The sequence below is a fragment of the Lipophrys pholis genome (genome assembly GCF_963383615.2).
Source record: "Lipophrys pholis genome assembly, chromosome: 22".
Taxonomy (NCBI): Eukaryota; Metazoa; Chordata; class Actinopteri; order Blenniiformes; family Blenniidae; genus Lipophrys; species Lipophrys pholis.
In genome coordinates this window covers 9,050,751-9,061,397 of record NC_137644.1, presented here as the reverse complement: position 1 = coordinate 9,061,397, position 10,647 = coordinate 9,050,751, and the positions used below count along the sequence as shown (strand labels likewise).

General features: G+C 43.9%; 1 protein-coding gene across 1 annotated transcript in view; it reads left to right on the top strand.

Annotated features, from left to right (window-relative positions):
- The first annotated feature begins 2,456 nt into the window (after positions 1-2,456).
- Positions 2,457-10,647, top strand: part of ptn (pleiotrophin) — a 49,430-nt gene continuing 41,239 nt past the window's right edge. The window contains exon 1 of the mRNA XM_080492304.1: positions 2,457-2,968. The gene's annotated coding sequence lies outside the window, so the exon portion shown is untranslated. The remainder of the gene's footprint in view (positions 2,969-10,647) is intronic.

Here is a 10,647-nt window from a genome sequence, read left to right as displayed (position 1 = left end):
TCTGGGCTTGTCCAGCTGTGGCGGAGTGCCGGGCTCGCTCCGTAGGGTCATCTCCAGCCATCTGCCAGTCCAAATACGCCGCGAGAGTGCCCGCCAGTTATTACCAACGCGGCCTCTGAAATGATATCTGGCCGCACATGAGAGCTAAAATGGATCCAAACAGAAACAGGAGAGAAATGGAAGAAACGCCGACGACGAATGATGAACTCTTGCGGTTTACAGCAAGCCGTCTCCCGGCTCTACGTTGGGACAGGACTGCGGGGTTGTGTTTGGGTACGAAGCTATTAGCTGATGAGTCGATTGCACTGATTGGTCAGACAGCAGAAAATCCTTCTAAGTTACTTGGAAAAGCAAATCAATTACTAATTACTTACTGGAAAGCGTCAGTACTTTTCAGCCAGGCCAGTGAGTTACATTACTCTGTCTGTTTCAGACTGAAAGAACTTGAGGGATTGTGTATTGACGATGACTCTGTTTAACGGAATGAATCTACATTGTTATATTAAGTACACTTAAAGATCGTTTGTACACACACTTTGAACAAAATAATAATAATAAATCAAACTTATATAGCACTTTTTTGTGCACTCAAAGACGCTTTACATCGCAAAATAAAACAATTATGTTTTGTTGTTGAAATGTCGGAAATCGTGATTTATTTTCAACATCTGTTGTGATACATATGCAAAAAGAAGTGCTGCACTTACAGATTAATGCTTAAATATCAGCCAATAGTCTGCAACTGCCATAATTGTGACTCTTATGATTTTGCGCTACTGCTTATAAGATAAGATGTAGATTCCTAGAAATGCAAGTCTCGATAATCATTTTACGTTTCACGATCTTAAGAAGAAAGAAAGAAATTTTGTGGGGAAAATTAGGCATTAGAACATTTCAGCTGGGGGGAAAACTTGAATTTTTCAAAAGTGCTTCAACTTTTTCTCCATGGAAACTCGAGAAAATGTGACCTTTTAGAAAATGCCCCGAGTCCGTCTCCATGGGAATGGGGGCAAACGAGACTTTTTCAAAACTGTGACTTTTTCGAAAACGCTCCAACTCTTTCTCCATGGAAACGTGTGAAAATGTTACTTTTTCGAAAACGCTCCGTATCCGTGGAAACGGCAGAAAAACAAAAACTACCAACAGTGCCCACTAGTGGCTCAACATGCTCACTACATAGTTTACCATTTCAGCTGTTTCCATTGAAATGGACTTTGTTTTCAAAACGTGCAAACACCAAAACTTTTCTGAAAAGAAAAGGCAAAAACAATGCGTCTTCACTTGAAACATTGTTGTGTAAACAGAGCCTCACTGTGCTTTTCCAGAAGCAACTTTAGTGTCTGTGCAAGTGAGGAAGCAGATACAGCTTTTAAACTTTTATTAGGCTCCAATACATTTTTCATAAAAATTGAATTCTGTCAGTAAAACATTAAAAAGGCATTGTTTCTCTTGACCAGAGCACTAAGAGTAAAATACAGATATATTTTATTCATGGTAACCGGACAAGAATCAGTCGACACCCGTGTTCTCCAACGTCCTGCATGTAGGTGCTGCTTCTCTGCTTTTCAAATTAATGGTTTATTTCCAAACTCTTGCAGGGTTTAATGGCAGCCAATTCTTTTGACTTTGGCGTATTGGTGCAAGGACAGAAACAGGACAAAGAGCAGCTCGGCACGATCAAGGATCACCATGGACGTAGTGAATATTTTTTTCTGCACATGCTCAGTAGATGGACAACATGAACAATGTTTGCACGTTAACTCCATCATTTTCAGTGTTTCTGCCATTTATGTGCAAATGAAACATGTTTTCAAAATGTTGCCGTTTCCAGAAAGTCCCTAAAGGGTACTCTGGTCCGCATCAAACGGGGGAATGTGAACTTAGACACTTTTAGTAAAAAAAAAAAAAAAAAAAAGTGCGCAATTGACTGGTGTCAGTCTTCGGAAAGTTGCGTTTTTAGAGGTTCTGAGCATGTGTCATGTAAACAGACCTCCAGAATGCAATGAAATGTTCTATTTTCACTTGATGTTGTGTAAACGGAGCCTAAATTAGGCACATTGCGTCTATCCTCTCATGGATTGATGAAATATTCAGGGCCTCCCGCACATTTCAGCCAAAGTCAGCTGGGATCGGCTCCATGAATAACAAACAAAACGTTTTATCTTCAACACCTGATATGTTGTGGATGATCAATTGAGTATAAAATCAGAAATCTTCACATTTCAAACACCGAGGCAACAGTTTCGGTGTTACGGAGTCCTGAACTTGTCTGTTTCTTGTTTTTTTGTTGTTTTTTTTTGAAGCGCTGGCCCACGTTAAAAGCTTGAAAACCAAATCCGGAGTGCAGCTGGTGTCGGTCAATATTCTATCGATTGCTTTGGACGCACTTTTCCATGGATCAACACGGAGTTTTATGTAACTGTGTGCTTTGACTGGACTGCTGTTCCCAGCTCGCTCGGCTCGCTCGGCGGGCTCAACCGCGGATCACACCGCCACATTTTGTTCTGGTGTTTGCTCGCTCCCACCCCGAATAGCCGCCTCTGTTAGCATTTAGATCACCGTCTCTCGCTCCACTCTGTGTTTATGCCGTCTCCGAAAATCCACCCCGTCCCGTCCCCGAAGGCTCTCTCCCAGGCACTCCACTCTCTCCTCCCTTTTCTCTCACACTCTCATCCTCCCGCCGGTCTCGCTGAGTGCCGGGCAGGGCGTCCCTGGAGTGACCTTGTGGGGGTAATGAGCTCCTGATCACGAGTCAGGAAATCCGGCATTCAACACCCTCCCCTCAACCCCCGTGCAACACACACTTAAAAAAAAAAAAAAAGTCTACACAGCCATCGGATGCTCAGCCCACAAAGAGAAATAGTATTGAAGAGGCAGGGCAGCAGGGCAGAGGTGCAGATGAAAAGAGCCTAGAGAAACTTTTCTGCTTTAAGCTCTGAAACTACAACGACCAGACCTCCAATCTAAAGTAAGTGACTTTTATTTACAGGTACCTTTTTTCGTTTAGTTTTTTTGTGGGGGGAAAAGAGTGTTTTCACTCCAAAAAAAGTTTGGCGTTTGAACTTTTCTGCGAGTGCAGATGGCATGAAGGAAAACTCAATGTGTGTCTTGGCTGTGCAGTTGATGTGACTTTTCTTTCGGGGGGTGGGGGTTTCTGCGTGTCTGTCGGGAGCAGAAAAGTTGGGAAATTGTTATCCGTGCGCTCGCACTCACACTTAGTTAGAAAACTTTGAGTAAAGTTGCAGAAAGATCCCCCCCCCCCTCGCCAATTGGGATCATAACACGAGTTTGCATTTTCTTGACACTTTTGCCTTTTGATTGAAAAAAAACCCCAAACAAAACAAACTTCTGTAGATATGGTCCTAATCGCTGCTTTGTTGTTCTTCCCATTTTTAAGCAGATTTTCCCTCGAGGCTGTTGATAAGAGATAATAAACATACGGCAACATTAAAAAAAACAACAACAAAAAAAAAAACATTCAGGCTTAAAAATTCTGGGAATTATAAGTGCAGATGGGAGAGGTGGCTTGTAGACACGTCGGGTAAACAATTGAAAAGTTCCAATAATCCAGCCGCCATAGGCTGAAAGGCTGCGGTGTTAAATCATTCACAGGACTGCTTCCACGGCGATTAAACTTCAAACATCCATATGTTTGGTGTATTAGGACTATCAGTCCAACATGTGCAAGCCCAATTAAGTCTGTCTGTGCATGGCAGCTGGTTGAAGTGGGCCATTTAAAAAAAAAAAAAAAAGAAGAAGAATCCTTCCCAGGATGTCGTAATTTGGGTCAGGCCTGACTGGAATGACAAACTTGGCGCTGCAGTATTGTATCGGCGCTATGTGATCGTGGCTTGCGTTGCCATGGCTTTCTTCAGTATAGCAACCCCCCCCCCCCCCCACCTTGTCAGACCACACAGTGTTCCTCTCTGTCTTATGGGCATTCCCGCCACGGACAAAAGCCTTCCTCCCCCCTACCAGCCTCCCCTCAGCTCATTCTTGCTCGAAATGAGGTGTCCGCTTCATTTCTTTAGAATCAACACATGTTGTGATCCCAATGAAAGAGCAAGGGGGGCGGGCAGGGGGGGGGGGGATTAAACATGAAGTGGAGATGAGCTTGAGAAACCTGCTCCGGTCCGGAGGAAGTCAGAACACAATGTGGATTAAGTTGGACGACGGCCAGCTCAGGGCAAACTCATTTCTAAATAGGTCCTGGCATTTTTTCTTCTTCTTCTTCTTTATTTCCTCCAAGACGGTCACTTGGAGGCCTTTAAGAGACATTTTCCACATTGTGCCCTTTTCTCTTGTTAAATGCTCGCCCCTGCGGACTTCACCACGTGATCCCGGCCCTATATGTCAGTGTGTTTAAGCACAAAGCCAGTTCATTTCCTCCCGTGTCCCCACAAAACGCTTTGACGGGACTGTTCTCCATGGAGAGGCCGGAGCAATAAGGCATAGAATTGCCCCGAGTAGTCCGCTCCCGGGGCGTGGGGGTGGGGGGTAGAGGAGAGGAGGAGGGAAGCGCTTGTGAATGGAGCCAATTCTCGCCTATAGGGCAACAAAGATCCTCACATTGAGTGGCTGGTTTATTTATCTATTTTTTTTTTTTTTTGTGTGTGTGTGTGTGTGTGCGAGGGTCTGCGCTGACCCCCCTCTCTCACATGTGGGATGAACAGAATGAGCCCTGATGGGGGGTTCGGAGGGCCTCCGCAGAAAAAGGAGGACAGGATAAAGGGAGAAATAGAAGAAAAGAGGAGGGGAAGGATGCCAGGAGAGAGGCCTGCCGAGGAGCCATCCTCCGGGCGTCCGGGCTCCCCGACGCCGCTCCGCGGAGTCCGCCGCAAAGTGGAGCTGGAGAAGGTCACTGTGCGATCCCTCCCGGACGACTCTCTCGGAACGCTCCGATCGGAAATGTAAAGTCTATCTAACTGGAGCCAGAAACGGTAGTTTCATTAATTAAATCTATTTAAAGTGGTAATTTGAGAAAGCTGAGAGAGTTAAAAGTAACTAACTCGTAGTGCAAGACTACATTCCCCTTTTTTTTTGAAAACATTATTAGCGCTATACAATTTATTGCATCATCCGGTAAAATCCCTGATACAGTACATCTCTAAAATACGTGTTAAACAAACCGATAAAACGACATGTGAAACAAAAAGTTTCACATGGAAACAAAAAAAATGGGAGGAAACGTGGAAGCCAGCAACTTTTTTTTTTGGCGACGCAAAAAGTCTCACCAACCCATTTCCCAAGCTGAGACCCAGATCGAGGGGCGTTGATGAACAATGGCGGCGTAGGGGAGCGTCTATCCTCGGGCTGTTGGGTTAATGATCATGTGTTGAATTCTCCCGGAGACATGAGGCGACCGGCGAACTCATTACGGGGAAGGGAGGCGAGACAATGACAGCTGCCTACGAAAAAACCTCCAGCCCCGTGTGTGCCGCTGGCTGCTTTTGTCCAAGGGAACCCATTGAAATCCGCCACCGATGGCCTTTGTGGACGTATACAAGGCGTGTTGGGAATCCCCGCTGTCACCACCGTCGAGTGTTGTTTTCCATCAACTTCCTTCATTTTGGACATGTTTTTTCGACTTTCCGAGTCGGAAAAAAACACAAATATCTAATTGTGGCCGGCAACTCCCCGCCCGCCCTGCTGTTGACTTGATCCGGTGTTTGATCTCGGGAGAGCTAATGATAACCTGAGGCTTTCCACTGTAATCAGTCAGCTCATTAGTGTCCCACACACACCCACACACACACAAGTAAACAGACACACGCACACACACACACACACACACACAAGTAAACAGACAATTTAGGCAGTTTACCTGGATGCGTTGGTTTCTACTGTGGTGTTGATCCGCTGCAAACAAAAATAGAGTGACAGTGTCTGCACTGTAAAACTGCTTCAGCTGTTGTTGTGAAAATCCCTAAAATACACTCAATTGCAAGCAGGCGTTTTGAAAGCACTCCGACTCGGTCTCCGTTGAAACGAGGGAAAAACGCAGCTTTTTGAAAACGATCTGACTCCGTCTCCATGGAAGCTGCGGAAAAAATTACTTGACGAAAAAGCGCCGACTCCGTGTCCATGGAAACGGAGGAAAACATAAGTTTTTGAGAACGCGCCGACTCCATCTCTGTGGAAATGGGGATCAAACAGAACTTTTTGAAAATGGTTTGACTCCGTCTCCATGGAAACTGGGGTAAAATGCAACTTTTCAAAAGCGCTCTGACTCCATCTCTGTGAAAGTTTGGCAAAAATGTAACTTTTCAGAAATGCTCCTACTCCATTGCCCGGGAAACTGGGGGGGGGGGGGGGGGGGGGGGGGGGGGGGGATACAACTTTTTGAAAATTGTCTCACTCTGCTTTTGTAGAAAATTGCAAAAATTCTGCTGCATTTGTTTTTCGGACAACTGTGCACAGAGATAACTTTTTAAAAACAGCTCCCGAGGTGAACATTTTCGAAACGCTGCTACTGCACATGTCCACGCCGGCTGTAGTAAATAGTTCTTCTGCACATGCTCTGTAGATGAACAATAACAACAATGTTTACCTCCGTAGTGTCACGACTCCCAGTCCAGATTCTCCTGGGACTTGGTAGTTTTATAGTCGACGGTTTCTGCAATAATGATCCAACTTGGTCGTCTGCACATGTGAATGTCTGTGTTACCACATGTTGAGTCATTGCCTGGCATGCTCACTGCATTGTTTTCAGCATTTCGGCCGTTTCTGTGTCAACTGACATCGTTTTCAAAACGTTGCCGTGTAAATGCAAAACGTTTGTTTTATTGGCTCTTGAATATTCTGTACACTTTCCTTGTAGCATCTACGTTTAAAGCAAAACTCAACAAAATTGCTATTTTGTAAAAGATTATATAATACAAATAAAGTTAAAACATTGATCTTAGTGTTTTAAGCGGCTTTAAATGTAAAAATAAAACAAATTGCATGGATCATGAAGTAAATTAATATAAATTCTACAGTCGCGATAAAGAGCCTTGACATATTATAACCCCACAAAGTTGATATAACAAACATGCACGTCGGCAGTGGCATTTTTTTACACTTGGAGCGTCTAATAAATCTGATTAGCATTCATTGTGAGTTGTGTTTTTTGTTTACCTGATGAATGTTAAGTCCTGCACAGTTGAAAACAACCACTCCAGAGGGAAATATCCTCCTCTTTAGTTGCTCCTCTTTGTTCTCCAGCTGACTTTGGTGAACATTTTCAAACACTTCCACCTCTCGCTGCAACAAAAGTTTAGATGCATGCTGATCGCAATAAACGGCTATGGATTCATTAAAGCTGATTTAAGCGTGTGCAATGTATTCGGGGGGGGGATGGGGGGGTGAGAATTCTTGTTTTGAATTCTTTTCTAGTTTAAACAGATGCGAGTGTGTGTCTTTTAGCGAACGTTATATTGGCAATACGGGTCCTGCGGGTGCTCCCCTGCCCAAATCGTGTGTGTGTGTGTGTGTGTGTGTGTGTGTACAGACTGTGAAGCACCGGGGAATCTGTACTGTTTGTATTCTACTAATGAACTGAGGGACGAGCTTGTCTCTCTCAACATGGAGGGGAATCTTCAAGCAGAGCGAGGGGAACAGGACGGCTGGATGAGCTTTAAAACCCCGTGCTACTTATAACGCCGACTTGGTCGTTAATGTTTGAAATTCCTCCTGATGATGGGAGGTGCAGCAGAAAATAAAAGAAAGCCACATTATTGACCTGGAGTGCAGAACCTCGTTAAATGGCTCAGAAGTAAAAGCCTGAAGGGACGATTAAATAACATACAGCCAATACGCTGCCAAAGCTCCTCTTAAATGTCGTAATCTATTGGCCCAATCAATGCAATCTCATTTTATTTAGAACCCTAGATTCGACCCACTTGTTTTTTTTTTTTAAGTAATATCATAATAAGAGAGAAGATGATTTATGTAAGGTGCAAACACGTTGGATGTAAACAAACAGCTCTCGGAGACGTGTGGCGACCCGGCGCGGTGCGGCGCGGCGGAGGCTGCCGGGGCTTTGTTGTGATGTGGCCAGTGGTGTTGAATGGAAAGTTAAATTGATTGTGAGAATGGCTGTTGGAGCAAACGTCTACCACCCAGTGTCTCTTGTTTCCCAGCGCCGGTGCTAATTGGATGGCTAACGGTAGTGTCGCGCAGTGGCGACGAGACGCCGGATTAGAAGGCCTTAGTGCTATTGATCGTGACATTCAGTCACGTTGCAGAGCGGCGATCCGATGAAATAAAAGAACAGATCCAGTTTCTTTTATTGCTATAAAATATAGAAATAAACTCCTTTTGGAGCATTCTTCTGAGAGCAAACAGGCCACTCCAAGACTCCAAATCTTTAATGCTCGATACCCAAAAATAATTTCAAACAGTTTATACAAGCTCCTCGTGCCAAAGGGGGCGTTTAATCCTCGGTTAAATCTCAGCAGGTTTTAATCGGGCCCAGTGGAGAGTTTCTGCAGCTCTGGGATGTCTTCCTTGTCTTCCTGGAGGGCAGCGCTTTCTGGAGAAAGTACGATTTGGAAAATTAAACACCTCTGATGGATGCAGAGAGGGGATTAGATAGGCCCACTCTCTGGTTACAAAATGCCAAAACTGGCTTGATGCCCTCCCACCAATTACTCATCAGGAAGGATCAGTGGAGGATGTGGGCGTCGTTCGCCGTCGCGTAACTTGACGGACTGGATGTAGTCCGATTTTATGGCTGTAGAATTGTGGAGAATTTGTTTCCCCTCCCTTTTGTGTTTTTCATCAAAATCCCCTCCGCTTTGGCTGGACGGCTGTTCTCATTTCTTTGCGATTTTTGCAGAAACAGTTGACTGAATCATTAACAAATGTTGAAGCACAATATTCCTCAATTTTACACACGTTTTGATGCGCGTTTTGTGTACGTGCTCCCATTTCATCGAAGTCCCATCTGCTTTGACTGGCAAATTTTTCAGTCTTTCGCGATTTATGCGGAAACGGTTTTGCCCAAAAAATTATAAAGAAAAGTCGAAGCACACTAGTCACGAATTCTCTGCATCTTTTGATGTGCTTTGTGTGTACGTGCCTCAATTTTCGCCCAAATCCCTTTCATCTTTTACAGTTTTTTGCGATTTTTGCAGAAACGGTATACCAGATCATAAACAAAAGTCATAACACACTATTTCTGCATGTTTTGATGTGCCTATATGCGTCTTTCAGTACACACAAGCTCACTGTACAAAATGAACATGTTAAAATACAGTTAAAAAACTATTAAAAAAACATAGGGACATCAAAACATTCAGGGATTTGCAGATGACCTGCATTGTTTAACAATGGAAGTTTTCTGAAATTTCTACCACAGTTTATGCATACAGCAATCAAAGTAAATCATTCTGCCCATGTGCGAGAAGGATTCATTTGAAAGAGTGAATGCAGTGTGTGCTGTTTTTTTGGTTGTTTTTTTTTACGCCTGAATTAACAGCATTCTCTAATACATTTACTACCCCATCATCCGGCTCACGTGTGGAAGCACATTTTATTTGTTCTTCCCCAATTCATATTTATCCGCTCTTTGCTACCGTCAGATTAGGTATTATGCCATTTTCAGGTTTCCTGTCCACTCCACGAATGAACTCCATGTCACGAGTTCATTGTTGCCCTCATTTGGTTGTTTCCCGATCACATCTACTTTCTTCTCACGAGATGTGCAAATGGCTCTAAATCTTAGAATGTTGGAGGCCAAGAAAGTCATTCTGCTCAACTGGAACTCTTCCATCCCACCCAGATTCTCTCGCTGGCTGCAACGTCATACGCCTCTGCAAGCCCAACACACTGATTCAATTTGGACGGACGTGGGGGCGTTTTTCTGGCACAACGTCGGATTACTTTGTGCGTTTAAGAACTTTTATCTTGATGTGCGGTAAAGTAAGCCGCAAAGAGAGCGGATCCTGTAGGAATCAAAACAAAACTACGTCCGACCTACCTGCCTACTAATTAAAGTAAACTACACTGAATATTGCAACCTGCAAACATTATAGGGAATATCATTTGTTATTTTGTATACAAATACACAGTGGTTTCTAACTTGTGTTTCTTGAATAGATTATATTGAAAATGTTATGGCAGAAATAAGTTGGTTTTTTTGTGCTTCTTGGTTGGACTGTAAATGGATGAAACTCATGTTGCCGGCTGCTGTAGAAGAGAAAATCAAAATAGTGTTCAGCTCCGGGGGGAATAAAGTTGCCAAAACGAAGAAAAAGAGTTGTGCCTTTTTTGAGATTGCAACTTCAACATATTTTACCGATCCTCCAGGGGAAATTCCATTTCCCACATTTATTAATTTTTATTTCTAAGATGCAGCCACACTGGGGCGCTCCATCTAGCTGATGGCGGTCAAGGGTCTTGCTCCGGGACAGTGTTTAGAGTCAAACTTTCAATCCCAAGTCCGCTTCTAGAGTCTCCATGTCACCCCTCCTCCAAATATTCTATGTCCCCCGATAGCGTCAGTTAAATCTTGAATCCTTTACTCAACAGTGGAAAGTTTCATCCACAAGGATGCAAAGGGAGAAGCAGGAGTGAGAGGAGAGAGTCGAGTGAGAAGGAATCTGGAGGAATTGAGAGGCGAGAAAGAGTCATTAGTCATATCCATTAGTATTCCGTCCACAG